The sequence below is a fragment of the Protopterus annectens genome, chromosome 16.part0 (genome assembly GCF_019279795.1).
Source record: "Protopterus annectens isolate FY-2018-M chromosome 16.part0, PAN1.0, whole genome shotgun sequence".
Classification (NCBI taxonomy): Eukaryota; Metazoa; Chordata; order Ceratodontiformes; family Protopteridae; genus Protopterus; species Protopterus annectens.
The window spans coordinates 611,815,186-611,833,119 of NC_056750.1; the positions used below are offsets into that span (position 1 = coordinate 611,815,186).

The following is a 17,934-nucleotide window of genomic DNA, read 5'->3' on the forward strand; positions in this document are numbered from 1 at the left end:
GACCTCAAAATTTCTGCTTACTTTCACAATCTCTGAAAAAGAGAGTCAAAAACATTTCCAATGACGCACTCTGGTATGTGTTGCCATGTTGTAAACACCCTCTCTTCTTCAGCTACAGAAGAGTACTTCAATTAGATGTTATGGAAAGCTAGGAATCAACCAATTAGGTGCAGGGCGCTGCTAACATCCCCCCCCCCCTTGCAGTATCAGGTTTCTCAACATTTAAGCCTCAGAAACTCTCCATCACTACACAGCAATAGAGCTATGACCAAAAGATCTGTAACCCCAGCAAAAGATAAAAAAGGCAGCTATAAAATAAAAGTAAAAAAAATGCAAATCCCACATACATGACAGATGTGGCACTCTAGCAGCTGGGGAAAAAATGAAGGGCTGTAAACCTCATTATGTCGCAATTTCTGGACCAAGGACAGGGTGGCAGGGACAGCACTGTTGCCTCACAACAAGAGGTTCCCTGGTTCAATTCTCAGCTGGGGTGCCTTCTGTGCGGAGTCGGCATGTCCTCCTTGTGTTAGCATGGGTTTCATTGGGGTGCTCTGGTTTCCTCCCACGTTCCAAAGGCATGCAATAGGTGGGCTGGACTCTCTAAATTGGCCATAGGTGTGAGTGTGTGGGCACGCACATGCGAGTGTAGTGTGGAAGAACTACCATGGCAGGGCAAGCCACCCAGTGGTGTAAACCTCGGTTCTACAGGATTGTCACTTCTGAAGTGACACCCATCCCCATGTGCAAAAATGGGAAAAGGGGTTGTGGATGGATGGATTCTGCACAAAGGAGACAAATTCCTGAGGTGTTATAACAGTTCATCCAATCCCACGAGACAGTCAATTTATTTATTTATTTTATTTATTTTACATTTGTTCACTGGGAGTGTCCAACCGGGCTAGTAGCCCGTTTTCAGCAGAGGCCCCATTAAAAAAGCTCCAAAATATATTATAATATGACCTACATTAGAACACATAAGGTTAACATGTACTTACAATTCAGGTGTTGTACATCAGGTGCTATACAATATACCCAAATTCAGATTATTTATAAGCTATAGGACAACATCGGGGGGGGGGGTTTGAAAGGGTCAGATGAAGAGAGAAAGTTAAAGCACCATAGTGGATTTAGGTGTTCAGCCACGGTGGTGCAGCAGTAGCGTTATTGCCTCACAGCAAGAGGTTCTCCCGTTCGATTCTCGGCTGGAGCGCCGTCTGTGTGGAGTCTGCATGTTCTCCCCGCGGACGAGTGGCATTCGAAAGACATGCGTAGAATAGGCGTGCCTTTGTTGAAGGTTGGGCATCGAGCTGGCACCTCGGCACCCATAAAAAATATACTGCCAATCATTAGCAGACCGGAGTTCCGCTCTGGTGACCCCTAACCAGAAAAAGCCAAAAGAAGAACTAGAAGTTAGGTACAAGTTGTTTGCAAGTACTGAAAGTGATCCCGTAATTGATGTTGGGGTAATACAAGGTGACTTGTTAAGATGAAGGGAGAAACTGAATAGTAGTGAGAGATTGAAAAGTACTGTGATCAGTAATGAGAGTTGTAAAATGAAGAGAAAGCAGTGGGGGCTTCAGAGAAGAGTCGTAGTGGATTAGGAGTAGGAAACGAAGAGTGAAGTCTCATCTGCCTGAGGAAGAGCAAGAAGATAGCCAGTTACTTGTAAGATGTTCCTTTAGAAGCTTTTTGAAACTGGAGGAGTTGGTTGTGAAAACTGTATGCTGGGGAATAGAGTTCCAGACTGTAGATATTTGAAGAACAGAGCATTCCCGTGACTATTATTTGATCAAGTAACTGCAAATAATAAATTTGATGGCTGATCAGAGAGGTCTACTGTTAGAGTAGAATTGGACTAAGTTTTTGAGGGCAGGACAATTATCTGATTGGTGTATCATGGTATAAGCAGTTGTTAGCTGGTTCAAGGTTAAAAGAGATTTGGAAGTTCGATCAGTTTAGTTGGCAGAGAGCTAAGCAGTGGTGGGATCTGTTTGCGTGGTTAGAGGCAAACCTGACTATTTAATGTAGCAGGTCTCCAGCTTGTTTAGGTCAGTGTTTTCTTAGATTTGTAAACATTGGGGAGGCATACAAGGTGAATAGAAGATGTGTTCTGATGGCCTGTCTGGAAGTTTGGGTGAAGAATGGCTGTACAGAGATCCTAGTTTGATGTGTATTTTTTTGATTGTCTCAGCTGTGTGTTTGCCATATTTAAAAGCACTGTCAATAGTGACGCCTAGCAACTTGGTGTGTTCCACAGGTTGAATTCTAGTGTTGGAGTCGCTAATGAAAGGGATGGGAAGCTGAGCTGTTTTGCTGTTTGAGAATAGTATTAATGCGGTTTTATTGGGGTTAAGTATGAGTTGAAAGGCAGCTATTGTTCTAGGTCTGTAAATGTTTTTGAGTTGTTTGCAAGAGTTTTGGAATAGTGGTGGCTGCACAGATACGAATCATCTCCATATTGTACAATGCATGCTGACTGGGTTGTTGAACTGAGATGGTTGGTAAAAATGGTGAAGAGTTGTGGTCAAAGAATTTAACCTTGTGGTACACCTACTGACATTGGTAGTAGAGTTGTGATTTAGTTCTGCCATTTGACTGCTTGTTGTCGTTCTGACAAGCAGCTATGGAACCATTTGGGAAAGGTTTAGGAGGCAAGCTTGTTAAGAAGTTGTTTATGTGAAACAGTGTCAAAAGCCTTTGACATGTTGAGGAAGCTAGATGACACAAATTGTCCTATGTTTCCAAGCCGACTGACTGTCTGTGAAGCTTATAAGAGCGGTTGTGGTGCTGTGCTTTGGTCTAAACCCATGCTGAAAGTTTGAGAGAAGTTAACTGACTAGTAGATAGGGCATTAGTTGTGAATACTTGCATTTCTTGAGGATTTTAGCCAGGGGTGGAAGTACTGCGACTGGTATGCAGTTTGACAGTTGTGTTGAAGTGCCACTTTTGTTAAGGGGATAATGTATGAGATTTTGCATAGTTTGGGAAAACAACGTTCAAGATGGAAAAGTCAATTAACAGGGAAACTGGGTATGCTATGGCATCAGCTGCAAGTTGAAGAAATTCATTTGGGAGTTCATCAACTGCAACTAATGTTGGTTTAAGTATTTTTAAGCAGATTATGTAGATGGTCTGTATAGGTGTGATAGCGAAAGACTTGTGATTGGAAGAAGAGCTGGAAGGAACTATTAGTGGGGTGTTTCTGTCATTATTTAGCAGGGATAGTATTTAACTTGTGAAGTGTAAATTAAATTGGGCGGCGATGAACTCTGAGTTGTTAGGGGTTGAAGGGGCAGGAATAGTGTATTGTTTGGCATTTTTGAGTTGTGTTATGGCACTCCAGAATTTTTAGGGGTTATTTTGACGTTTCTGTTGGGATTGTGAAACCGTAGTTATTTTTTTAATCAATTCTTATTGATTTTGACAGAGTTTCTTAACTAGCGATAATTAAGTAGGGATGTTTGTTTTTTGTTGGTTTGGTAGTGTGACCAGGTTCTCTCTCGGTTTCATGAGTAGTTTGGTTTCTTTTGCTAGCTATGGGACTGGTTTTGCTTTTGTACGAATTTTTCTAAGGGGAGCTGTGTTGTTGAGGATATCAAGGAATTTACTGTTGAAGTACTGGACTGCTTCATCTAACTGGAGATATTTGGGGGGGGTCACATTTTTTTTAGAAGGGAGTTAAATATTTCAGTGTTAAAGTCAAGCTATTCTTTATCTGTACGCAGCAGTGTAGAGAATATTTTGCAACAAGAAAATTACACTCTGAAAAGAACAAATGTTACAGTTATGGAGAACAAATGTTACAGTTATGGAGAAGTGAAACTCTTTTTAGCTCCTGCACAAAATTCCTCTAAAAAATGGGTTACAGCTATAAAATTATAGCAATTAAGAGCTATAACGTAGTTCAAGATCCATGACTGGTCTGGAGAAAAATCAGCAAGTACTACCTTATTAGAAGTCAACACTCTAAAGAATAAACATTCGCAAAGTCACAAATACCCACAGCAAACAAGATACTTCTGGGATCTTAACTTCTTAGGCACACATAACTATTTACTACTGTATTTCCCTCTGTGTAACTGTGTAATTATATGCTTATTAAATGCTGCAAAATTTTCTGGCTTGAAGCTGAAACTGGTTATTTTTAGTCAGTGTTGTACCCTACTCCAGTGAAAAAAGTTCACATAAATAAGACATGAACAAACTTCTCCAATAAATACATATTTCTGTCTTAATTCACAAATTAAATGACAAATTACGCTCAGATGACACATGCTGGCCAGCCTTACTAAAATGTCACGCTTGGGACACTGTTCAACTTTAAAAGTCCTGCTACGGCCTAAACATATTTACTTTCCGTAACAGTGCATTTTCCTCACTAGGTGATCCTTGTACTTTTGCTTATTAAAAATAATGACTTACAAGCTTCTTCACCTCTTTAGCATTTCTAACTTAGTTTCCTCAATGCCAGTGCTCACCATTTTGCAGATGAACAAATCTATAACAATTTATTCAGGAATTTGTCTCCTTGCATTTGCATCACTTTGCCTGTCATATCTGAATGTATTTTCTATGGAAAAGCACACAACTAACCCATCGCTCTCTTTTACTTCACACCCAATAATGTCAAAGCTATTCAGGCTCAAAACCTGTGACTTACTTTCCCTGGCAATGTACACCTGTAATGTATTCTACAATCTGAAGTTAAATAAACATGACAAACAGCAATAATCACTGAATAGCCAAGCTTTGCAAGCTATGCAATATGACACTGTCCCAACTCAGGGAAGGAAGCAGGACCCAACCCTAAAAATATCACTTTTCAAAAGTTATGTAGTCAGCTTTTTTTTTTTTTATATATATCTTTGTTACAAACAACATTTACACATGACATAAGACATATGGGAAAGACATGCAAGCGTTACTGCAAAAGTTATGGAAGAATCTCAGAGATGACGATATTTTTCAGTATATCTATTTCTAAGTGAACGGGACTGTGATCTGAAGAGATAAGACTACAGCACTGCAATTTCATTATCTGTGCCCGTACAGTGCAGCAGTTTTTAAAGAAAGCAAGATCACAGCAACATGTTTACCACCATGACAACATTCAGGATGAGAAAAAAAAAAAAAAACAGTTCCAAGTACTTACTGTGCTACTTGCGTTTGGACTGCACAGCACAAGTACTTACTGTGCTACTCATGTTTGGACTGCAAGGAACTTCACAACAAGAAAGAAAAAAATGTTTTTTTCCAGTTTCTGCCCACATTGGTCCTTTAAATCTAGTTTGAGGACATATACCCTATGTCCCCATTACTAGGGCTAAGATCCTGTATATAAAGCAACTCTTCCCCCCATGACAATTCTTACCAAGGAACAGGTAGTGCTTGTGCAATGCGTTTACAGAAAGTTGTTTAAAAATGTCCTCATTTAGGTCAATGCATCCCTTAACAAAAAACACGGTCCAGCTTTAATAACAAGCCAAATTAAAGTTAAAATTACAATTACAAAACTACAAATACAACAATTACAAAATTACAAAGACAAGCATCTGGAGCATTTCTCCCTGGGCCTCCACGGAACACTGACTTCATTCCAAGTTGGGCTTTCCTGGTAAATGAATAATAAATAAAATAAAAATATGTTTAAAAAACCAGCAGAAGGCATGTTCCTATGTACAGCGTTTATACACATTTTCAAATAAAAGCCAGGGTTAAAGGGGATATCACCACCCTGCTCCCCCAAGAAAGAAAATCTCAGTGAATTTTTTAAAAAAAATTCATTTGAGTGTTGGTGAGAGTTCGGTACCACACTAATAGTTTAACAAAACAGTAAACACTATGCAAAAGATTAGGGTGTGCTCTTTTTTCTCAGGAGCTGCTACCTAAGCCAAAAGAGTATGTATGAACCAACTGTCTTTTCCTGCTAACTACATTTGGGTTGCATGGCTACACTTACTAAGATCTTAGTGGTAGTTGGACAAGCATACACATACGAACCTATAAAGTAACTAACAAAAGTACAGATTAATAAAACAAAACCCCTTACACCATCACTTCTACTACACTAAAATGCAAACATAGGTTTATGACGTGTGCACAGCCAAAAAACTTTACCATCTCCAGGTACTTGCATCTTAATAGGGACAATGTTGTACTACACACAAATATTAAACTAAGCTTAAAAGTAGCAGTCTTCTCAAACTTCACTTATTACCCTGAAAATTTGTTTTGCATTTTCTTTTTGGCAATTCTGCACATTATATCATTTTGTGGTGGCCTAAACAATGAGTCACTAGCTCCACTTAGTTACAGTAATACTACTTATAATTAGAGAGAGAGAGAAAGATAACAGAATGGGAAGAGGCCAAGAAGACATTTTGGTTGCAGGCTAGTACAAAGAAAGGGATAGGGGAATTCTAAATGAAAGACCTCCACTGGTTTAGTTTTTAACTTGACTCTAGAACAGAAGCTGCTGTTAAAAAAGGAAGAATTGGTTAGGCATATACAATATTTCATGATCACTATAGGAATCAATTAGAAGGTGTCAAAAAAGACCGGGAAAAAAAAGATTAAAATATACAATGGAAATTCATATATGGCTCCCAAATATGCAACAAAATCTAGAAGATTTAGGATTTTTGCCTGGAAGTGTTTGCATAGATACTCATACCACGACCAGATTCCAAAGATTTTTTTTCCTCAGGCAGATGACAAATGTTGGAGGTGTAATGAGAAAGTAAGAGGTACATTGGGAGCATACGTACCTGAAATGTAACATGTTGGCAGACGTTAAAAATTCCCTACAGAGTATTACACGTCAGGAATACTGAGCTAGCAAATTAGTGTAACTAAGGAAATCTATTTCTGAGATACAGGAGATTTGAATTACCTAGACATAGTTATGTCTTGTTACGTTTAATTTTGGTGGCTGCAAAAAACAATTACTAAAAATGAAATCAAAATCTTATGTATACTTGAGGCAGTGACGCAAGCAAACTCCACCCCCCAACACAACCCAAATGACACATAGCCCACAAACTCAGTGTGCCACTCAACCACAGCCTATAAGGCATAACAACGTACCCAACACTCTAGTCATAGGTGACTCTATAGTCAGGCACACTGATGTTCCACTCACTAGACTAAACAAGGAGAAAGTTACTGTCAGCTGCCTGTCAGGTGCCAGGATCCGCCACATAACGCATGCACTCAGGTCACTCCACAATAAGTACAAATATGACACTGTCACTGTCCATGTTGGTGTGAATGACCTGAGACGTACCTCCCTGGACTACATGAAAAGAGACATGGAGGAGCTGTCCGATCTTGTATCCCAGGCAGGTATGACCCTAACCCTGAGTAGCATCCTGCCATCACCCTGAATGATACCACAGTACAAGGACAAAATGATTTGTCTGCCTGGGACGACATGATCGACAGTCCACGATGCTTTGCCAGAGATGGCCTGCACCTGTCGCCCTTAGGATTCTGGACACTGGCTAAGACTCTTGCCACCCCTATAGTGCCTTTTTTAGGCAAGGTTCAAATGACAAATTCACCACCGTAACAGGTACAAGCAAGCAAAATCTGAGGGTAATGCTACTCAATGCTAGAAGTCTAAACCTCAAAATGCACTCACTCGAGGCACTCCTTAAAATGGAGAACAGTGACAGAGACCTGGTTCAAAGCTCCAGAGAGCACCCCTGCATTACCAGGCTTCAATTCATACCACACCTTTCGGCCACCTAATCCAGAATAAAGCACTAAAGGCGGAGGCGTGTCCATATTCATTAAGGATATCCACACCTCCAGGCTAGTTGCACAGCATAATGCATCCGAGATTATCCAAGTGCAACTAACTCTGGGCAAGACCGCAATCCAAATTGTAGCTTGCTACAGACCCCCCACCATGCCCCAGGATTCACACTCCCCATTTCTTGATACACTGGAAAGTATTAGGGTACAACCCAACACCCTAATAATGGGCGATTTCAACTACCCCACCATTAACTGGGAAAACTACTCATGTACCAACTCTTTTGCTCAACGTTTTCTAGAATTCATAAATTCCAACGCCTTGGATCAACGTATTCACACCCCACCAGGGGCAGCAATATCCTAGACCTGGTCATCACCAACATGGGAAACCGATGTTCCACACCAGAGGTCAATTCCTCGTTGGTCAGATCCGACCACAAGCTAATCAGCCTAGATATCCACATCCCACCCCCAGCCCCAATTAGGGAAACCACCGTAAAAAACTTCTCAAAAGCCAACTTCACACTTCTTAAGACAGAAGTGGCAAACTTCATGACACCCATGCAGACGGACAATAGAGGTATGACTGCCAAATCCTACACAAATGCACTTTATAAGCACTTACATGAGTGCATGGATCATGCTATCCCTAATAGTACCAAGATGCTATCCTCCAAAAAAAAGGAAGCCAATCTGGTGGTCCTCTGCCATAAACAAACTCTACAACAGAAGAAAGAAACTGTTGCAAAAAAAAGAGTAAAATCCCATAACTGGAGGAACTCCCTGGTCAACCTCAGTAAGAAGTTGAGATCCCTCATAAAATCCTCCAAAGCTAGTTACGAAAACAAAATTGCCACTGACTCTAAAGACAACCACAAAGCATTCTATAGCAATGTCAAGAATCTAATTGGGAACACTCAGATCTGCTCTGAGTTACAGCATAATGGCACTAAATATACAGAACCAACTGATATTGCCAACATCCTAGCAGATAGGTTCAGTGCTAACTTTACCCCCCTCTCACCCCCTACAGGGCTCATCTCTATACCGGAAGAATGCAAAGTTCCTATAATCACGGCTGCACAGGTAAAAAACACACTCTCCAAAGCCAAGAACACAGCATCCATGGGACCTGACAATATCTCAGGCTGCGTTCTACACGAACTACAGAATGAACTGGCACCCTACCTAAGTACTATGTTCAATCATAGCCTCACCTCAGGCTTTGTACCCAGTGAATGGCGCACCGCGACAGTTATCCCACTCCACAAAGGGGGAGCCACGACGGACCCCGGGAACTACCGCCCCATTAGCCTGATGAGCCTGGTCTGCAAGGCCATGGAACGTATCATCATGGAACTCATAAACAAAGACATTGGTAATCTCCAAACTCTGGACCCTACTCAGTTTGGATTTGTAAAAGGCAGATCATGTCTCCTAAACCTGATTAACTTCTTTGAAGCAGTCACCAAAGCCATAGATGATGGTAAAATGGTTCACACAGCTTACCTAGATCTCGCCAAGGCTTTCGACACCATCCCCCACTCTGGAATTATAGATAAGCTCACTAAACTAGGTATAAATCCCTATGTCATAAGATGGGTTGCCAACTGGCTCATGGACAGAACCCACACTGTGAAAGTAGCGGATCCCAAATCCGGCATCAGACCAGTGACAAGTGGAGTACCACAGGGTTCAGGCCTGGGTCCTCTCCTGTTTGGTATCTACTTCTCTGAAGTGCAGGCCAACACAGAAGGTCTTTGGCTAACAAAGTTTGCAGATGACTGCAAACTAGGAGCCATAATCGAAACTCCTAACGATGTGGACAAACTACAAAAGGGCCTCACTGAGACAGATTCCTGGTGTCAAAGCCATGGCCTGAAGCTCAATGCCAAAAAGTGTATTGTCATCCCCTTTGGTAAAAACTCTGTACCCAGGAACTACCACATAGCTGGTAGTCTACTTAATGCCGAAAATGTGATAAGAGACATTGGGACACAGGTGGACAGTAATCTCTCCTTTGATAATCACATCGCCACAGTGGTCAGGAAATCTTTCTACGTGGCTCGGCTCATCTCATCACAAAAGGATTCTCATCCAGAAAAAAAAAAAAAAGAGGTCATTGTTCCCCTCTACTCATCACGCATTAGACCCATTATAGAGTACAATGCCCCTTTTGGTATGTACCTCACAAGACATCTACAACAACTGGAAAGACCACAGAAATACCTCACAAAGAGGATTACTGGCCTCAAACAGATGCCCTATGCAGACCGTCTCAAAAAAACTACAGCTTTACTCCATCGCATATCGCCTACTCAGGGGCGATCTTTGCCTAACATACAAAGCAATGTCAAACCCAGAGCTGCTGGACATGCTCCACTTAAAAAAATCCCAATCCCTCCGAGCTACACGCTCTAGGGACCTTAACCTTGTCACCACAATAAACAGAACATGCTATAAGGATAGATTCCTGTCCCAGAAACTTCCCATACTCTGGAACAGACTACCTATCTATGTCAAACAGAGCTCCTCATTAGCACTCTTCAAGAAAAATCTTGATGATTGGATGGGAAATTCACCCTGGGGATCACTTCTGTGGCTCTGCTCGACAGGGGCATAGGAAAATAATTTTCTTGGGTGGCGAAAGCCAGGGTACATTTTTTGGCTAGGCTTGTATGGGCCCTAGGGCCGATAGCCTAGTACCTACCTATGAACCTATAAGAAATAATGAACCTATAAGGATTTTTAGATAATGATAGGAATAATTACATAGGGAAAATGAAAATTGTGGGAACGATATATACAAAAAATGAGGAATAAAGTTTAAGAGAAGGCAGAAACTGAACAATTTATGTAATGTTGCTTTGATTATATGATACATAAAAATAGGTATTATATATAGTATTTGTAAACATTAATTTAATATTATTTGATTTCTTTCATATACATTTGCCTATGTCACAGATAATTCAATAATGATGTTTACAAAAAAAAAATGCTACCTACCTCGGCAAAGAAGTATGCAAGGTCCAACATCACCTCCCTGACATCCCGACAAGTTATCATAGCATATTCTCTTGCAAGGACACATCAACTAATCCACACAAACATGATATTGACAGTGCTGATATGCACTTACACACCAAAGTAAACAATCCATAAACTTTTTATCAGCCTTAAAAATATATTTTAAGCTTCTATACACTTAATTCCCAAAAAACATGAAATGATGAATCTTATTTGTTTTCTAATATACACACATTACTGTGCAAAAAAGCACTTATTTTACTGTCTTTTGTATGTTGCACATCTGGAAAGAAACTCAATAGGTGCTGATGGAGCAGTACTCTACCATGAGCAACAAATACAAAGGCAGATATAAAACAGGTGTCTGTGTCTATATTTGCACATACATAAATATTTAAAAAATGTGCACAAAGCTGTGATGGCAAGTTTACATGGTTTAGCTCAGCTGCAAATGTCCTCACCTGTCACACAGGCTTCACATTCTTCACCACCACCAAGACATATTCTGAAATAGCTTTAAATAAAGGTTTCATGCATTCTTGGATTTTCCTTCCGTTTGGACACTATCACTTGTTTAACAACTCTACTTCAGGCACTACTAACCTTCTGTGAAACAGTATTAAAGTTTTAGGCAATGAAAAGAAAAGAGCTACATGGACTGAAAACTCAAAAGCACACCTGCCTGAATGAAATATTTATACAGTAAGAAATAGTGAAAGAGAGGCATAACAACAAGCTGATCAGCCAATTGCTACGATTTTACAAAGTTCCCCAAGAGATCAATACTATAATTTCAAGTGAAGTATGAATTTACATTTTAAAACACTTGTGACACTTCTAACTTCAAGCATCAACAATTTTACAATTCCTCCTTTATAGACAGCTTTCAAAGCAAAATAACTATTAAAACGTGTACCAAAAAAATCAGCAAACTATCACAAGGTATTTTTAGCTCAAGCCACTTCAATCTCATAAAGTCATCTGCAAAGCAAACCGTTCCAAACCTCATTCAGTTGAGAAAGAAGTATCCCAGATGTAAAACAACTGTTGTTGCTTACACTTTCAATCCTGCACTATCCAGCAAATGTCAGTCAATAGCAACACAGCTCAGGCTACTTTTTTAACTGGGGCAGCATTTTCAAGTGGATACACACATAATCTTCAATTTGTAAAAGAACCCACCGAGTTAATAAAGTAGCATTCACAACGATGCCCTCCAAGGGCCATTAATAATAAAACTCACCACAGACTCCCGACAGCTGCATGCACAACAAATGTAAAACTAACAAAATAATTCACAGCAGTCAGACTCAAATGCAGCAGCCAATAAGAAATCGGTTACGTGTATCTCACCTGTAATGTTGCAAATCATGTGCCAATAACTTATTAAAATACCAAAAAGAAAATCATTCTTCGGTGTTGCATGTACACTACAGATATAAACATACAATTCGCAGCCATCTTAAACATCCTGCTTGGCGACGTGTACATCCTCCTCACTAAGCTTTCGCCATATTATTACGTAGATAATACTGCTCCCAACGAGAAACTGGTCTATCGACGTCCTTATTTCACGTGACAGCCGTGTTCTGACGTTCATCTTTTTTGTTATCTGTTTTGAATGTGCGAGTTCTGTGTGAAGTTTATAGAGTAAGGTTATTATTTATTGTACAGTTTCCGTACGTCTCAACTGTACCTCATTAGGAGGAACGTTCCTCATTTTGGGTCTGAAAAGCCAATGCTCCTCGAAGTTCCACATTGAAAGAGTTTGTCGCACATTCAGACTTGGGGAATTTTTAACTGAAACCTATGGCAAATAGGGCTGAATCTATTGAGTAATCGAAAGAACTTTTTATAAATAAAACGTAGCACGTTTTAACCATCCTGTGAGCTTCCTAATTGAAGTTGTTACCAATATGTTAGAAGGTGTTCCACATTTTGCCCATTTGTTCCACATTATGAAAAGTAGTGTTCCGCATTTTGGAGTTGGAAGGTTGAAGAGCTAAGCAGTTTTCATCTGCTATAATTTAGACAAAGTGATATGATTTATTTCCTCAAATTTAGCTTCGTATCTCCTGGCTTTACTCTTTGGTTTGTTAGTTAGATCATTTTAAGGATACTTACAATATTGCATAAGCGATTCAAGTCCGTACAAAGTTTCATTATCACTATATATATATATATATATATATATATATATATATATATATACATATATATACACACACACAAGTGTAAATAACTTGTGGGCTAACAAACTGGCTCATAAATATTACCCATGAAGTTAGGGTGGGTGGCTCTACCTCCTCCATCGGACCTGTCGTTAGTTGTCTTCCTAATTGTTCATTCCTTGGGCCACTGCTCTTTGGCATCAACTTCAAGTAGGTCAACGGTAATGTTAAGGTCTGATGACTGACAAGTTTGCAGACAGATGTAAACTTGGTGCCATCACAAACTTTCAGAAGATACCAACATCCTTCTAGAAGGCTTTTCCCAAACAAATAGCTTGTGTCAGAGCCATGGCCCAAAACTAAACAACAATAAATGTAAAACTGTATTCTTCATGATGATCAATGCAATTATCGTATTGACAACACAACCCTGAAAACTGACAAACTACTAAGAGACCAGGAAAGTTATGCAGATAATGAGTGGTGTGGCAATCACTAAGTATCCAGTGCTGTAAGGTGGTCCTTTTTCATTGGCTAGATTAGTAAGGGTATGGCATCCACGTCCAGGGGAGTGATCATTCAATTGTGTACTGCATTCATTAGGCCAATTATGAGGTATAATGATCCCTTTGGTATGTACTTGCCCAATCACCTGACACAACTGAAGCAACTACCATGCATTTTCATTAAGAAAATCAACAGCCTAAATCGCAAAAGCTGCACTGATTGTCTCAAAGACCTGTACCTCTTACTGGTATCTTTCAGACTATTGAGGGGTAATCTTTGCCTCACTTACAGAGCCTCTAGCGACCCCATCCTTTCACATCTGTTACACATCTGCAGAACCATCCACTCAAGAGATTTTATTCTCTTCTTCAAATGAAATGGAACATGCTGGAGGACTAGTTATATCTTAAAGAAAATACCACTTATCTGGAATTCTCTTCCTCCCCGTGTAAGGCAAAGTATGTTTCTTACTCTATTCAAGAGTAATCTGAATGAGTGGATGCTCAGTCCATGATTTTCAGGATCCACCAGAAATAGGCAAAAATCTTTAAGACACTAACAACCTCCTGATCGAAAGCACTAGGCAGCCTATCTACCACAAGAGAAGTGGTTTCTGGTCCAGAAATTGTAGTTTATTGGCCATTTGGGCAGTTTTTCCATCCCTTTCAACTTTCTGGTTTAAAAGCCCGCATTTACACGGGTTTGTGCTTGTTTAAGCTCCACGCAGTAGCGCCAAGCTGAGGTAAACTATTACTCATGCCAGAAAGTCTCCTCTTTGATTTTTCCCTTAGATCTTGCTAGTTCTTTCTCTTTTTCATGCACTTCAAATAGCTTAATCACTTTGCACTTCACCAGGTTTTTGTAGCAATTATTGTGGCACACCTAAGTGCCATCAGCACTAGTCGTTCTTCACGGAAATACCTCCAGTACTTAGTAGTTACAACCACCCTTCCTGGCATGATTAAAGGGCAGTTCCCTGTGCTTTCTCCTATTAACCTGGTGCACTTGGGCATTCTAAGGAAGTGCAGCAACTGCCTTGTGTACAGACAATCCTCTCCTCTTACCTCCCAACACTCAGACTTGTAAGAGATGTACTTATATCACCAAATTGGAAGCTATGCACTCTTCAGCCAAGACTGGACTAGTTGGGCAGGAGGAGAAGTTCAACACCTGCACCACACCACATGAAACACATAGCCTTCCAGAACATCCACCATCCACCATCACAGCTCTCACATAAAAACACAAACCAGACACCCACCTTCGTGGAGGTTCTCAATAGAAATTTACCTAAACAGCAGAGACCTCCAAGATAGAAACGCATTCAACCACCCCAACACAACACAAACCACAGGACACATAGCTCACCTCCACAGTGTGCCCCTCAACCTAAGCCCCTAAGACTAAACACCTTTCTCAATACACTAATGATAGGTGACTCAATAGTGAGGCACACAGAGGTCACATTCACTAGGTTGAATGTAACAGTCAATTGTCTATCCGGTGCCAGAATCCGACACATAACACATGTGCTCAGGTCACTCCACAACAAGTACAAGTATGACTCTGTCATTGTCCATGTGGGTGTGAATGACCTGAGATGCACCCCCCCCCGGACTACATGAAAAGAGACATGGTGGAGCTCTCGGATTATTTGGCCCAGGCAGATATGACCCTAGCCCTGAGCAGTATCCTACCATCACCCAGAATGATACTGCAGTACAAACAAAAAATTATTGACTTCAAAAATTGGCCAAGTTTCTGGTGTCATTCTAAGGGGATCCAGTATCTGTCTGCTTGGGATGACATGATTGCTAGACCTCGATACTTTGCCATAGTTGGCCTGCATCTGTCACCCCTGGTTTTCCGGGTACTGGTTAAGGCTCTTGCCACCCCTATAGTGTGTTTTTTAGGCAGTGTTCCAAAGAAAAAATTACTACCATAACAGCTATAAATAAGTGCAATCTGAGGGTCATGCTGCTCAGTGCTAGAAGTCTAAATCTCAAGATGTACTCGCTTGAAGCACTCCTCAAACTGGAGAACATTGACATTTGTGCTGTAACGGAGACCTATTTTAAAGCGGCAGAAAGCACCCGTGTGCTACCAGGCTATAACTCATTCCACACATTTTGGCTATAGCTCAAAGGCAGTGGTGTCTCCATATTCATAAAGGATATGCATACCTCCAGACTAGTAGCCCAGCATAACGCATCTGAGATACTTCAGGTACAACTAATATTGGGTAAGATGGCGATCTAAGACATAGCCTGCTATAGGTCCCCAACCATGTCCCTAGACTTTCACTCCATGTTCCTAAGCACTCTGGAATCTATCAAGGTCCAACCCAACACTCTCATACTAGCTGAATTCAACTATTCCTCCATCAACTTGGAAAACTACTCAAGCACCAATACACTGGCCCAACACTTCCTCTAATTCATCAATTCCAATGCCCTGGACCAGCTCATTTTGACCCCCACTAGAGGAAGCAACATCCTTGATCTGGTTATTACTAACATGAGCAACCATTGCTCTACACCAATAGTCAATCCCTCTCTGGTCAGATCCAACCATAAACTAATCACCAAGGAAATCCACATCTCACCCACACCCCCCACAAAGGTAACCACCTTAAAAAACATCTCCAAAGCTAACTTTGGGCTTCTAAAAACAGAGGTGGCTAACTTCACGACACCCATGCCAATGGAAAATAGCTGCATGACTGCTGAATCATACACCAATGCACTGTATGAACATGTATATAAATGCATTGAACTAGCCATAGCCAACAGAAGCAAGATGCTCACCTCCAAAAAAAAGGAAGCCAATCTGGTGGTCCCCTGTCATTAATAAACTCTACAACTGAACGAAGAAACTGTTGCAGAAAAAGGTGAAGTCCCAAGACTGGAAAAGCTCCCTTATTAGCCTCAACAAAAAGTTGAGATCCCTCATCAAATCCTCCAAATCCAGCTATGAAAGCAGAATTGCGGCAGACACTAAAAACAATCACAAAGCCTTCTATAGTTATATCAAGAACCCCCACGGCAATACTCATATTTGCTCTGAGTTACTGCACAATGGTACCTCCTATACTGAGCCAACAGATATTGCCAACGTAGTGGCCGACAGATTCAGTGCCAACTTTACCCCTCCCCCCAAAGGACCAATAAAAATACCAGAAGAATGCCAGGCACCCAGCATTACTGCAGCACAGGTTAAAGCTGCATTGTCCATGGCCAAGAATACAGCTTCCATGGGACCCATTAATATCCCTGGCTGTGTTCTACATGAACTACAAAGCAAACTGGCACCACATCTGTGTGCCCCATTCAGTCACAGCCTCACCTCAGGCTTTGTCCCTACTGAATGGCGCACTGCTACAGTCATCCCTCTCCATGAAGGGGGAGTGACTACAGACCCTGGGAATTTTTGCCCCATTAGCCTGGTGAGTCTAATATGTAAAGCTACAGAGTGCATCATCATGGACCTGATTAACAAAGATATAGGAACTCTCCAAACTCTAGACCCCATGCAATTTGGCTTTGTGAAAGGGAGAGCATGCCTGCTCAACCTGGTTGACTTATTTGAGTCAGTCACCAGGGCTGTGGATACAGTCTACCTCGATCTGGCCAAGGTCTTTGATACCATTTCTCACTCAGGAATTATTGATAAACTCACCAAACTAGGCAGCAATCCCTATATCATTAGGTGGATTGCAAATGGGCTCACAGAAAAAACACACAATGTGAAAGTAGTGGACTCCAAGTCAGACTGTCGGCCAGTCACAAGTGGAGGCCCACAGGAATCGGTCCTGGGTCCTCTGCTGTTAAGCATCTACTTTTCAGAAGTCCAGGCCAACACAAAGGGACTCTGGCTGACCAAGTTTGCAGACGACTGCAAGGGGAGCCATTATTAACTCCCCAGGTGATGCAACATCCTACAGAAATGCCTCACTGAGACCAATTACTGGTGTTGAAACCATGGCCTTAAGCTTGATGAGTGGATGGGTAATAGAAAGTTCACCACGGGGATCACTCCAGTGGCTCTACTTGATAGAGGCACTGGGAACTAATGTCAGGCAGCACGATGCCAGGGCACTTCTATGGACTAGGCTTGTAAAGGCTCCTGGGCTATTAGCCTAGTACACACTTATGAACCTACGTACAGGACAAATTCAGCTGTTTTGAGTTAAAAGGAAAAGATTTTGAATAGTGTACTTTAAAACATAGAATTCATCTAATATATGCAGAGACATATTATAGTAGATTTCTAGGATACATTAAGTAATGCAGATATTTGACTATTAAATCACATTCTTTTATTCTGTCAACATCTCACGTTACTAGTTCTAATGTTACAAAAGTGACTTTGATTGTCCCAGGTTATTTCTGGATTTGTTGTGCATTCTCTTGAGATTTGTCCCTTATTGGCTGAGAGCTATGCATCCTGTTATTTGGAAAAT

At 40.9% G+C, this 17,934-nt stretch overlaps 1 protein-coding gene across 1 annotated transcript in view; it reads right to left on the bottom strand.

The window, feature by feature from the left end:
* Nucleotides 1-12,321, bottom strand: part of SEC16A (SEC16 homolog A, endoplasmic reticulum export factor) — a gene marked incomplete in the record, with an annotated part of 1,997,470 nt that extends 1,985,149 nt beyond the window's left edge. Inside the window, 1 exon segment of the mRNA XM_044058481.1 lies at nucleotides 12,148-12,321.
* Between the last annotated feature and the right edge of the window lie 5,613 nt (nucleotides 12,322-17,934).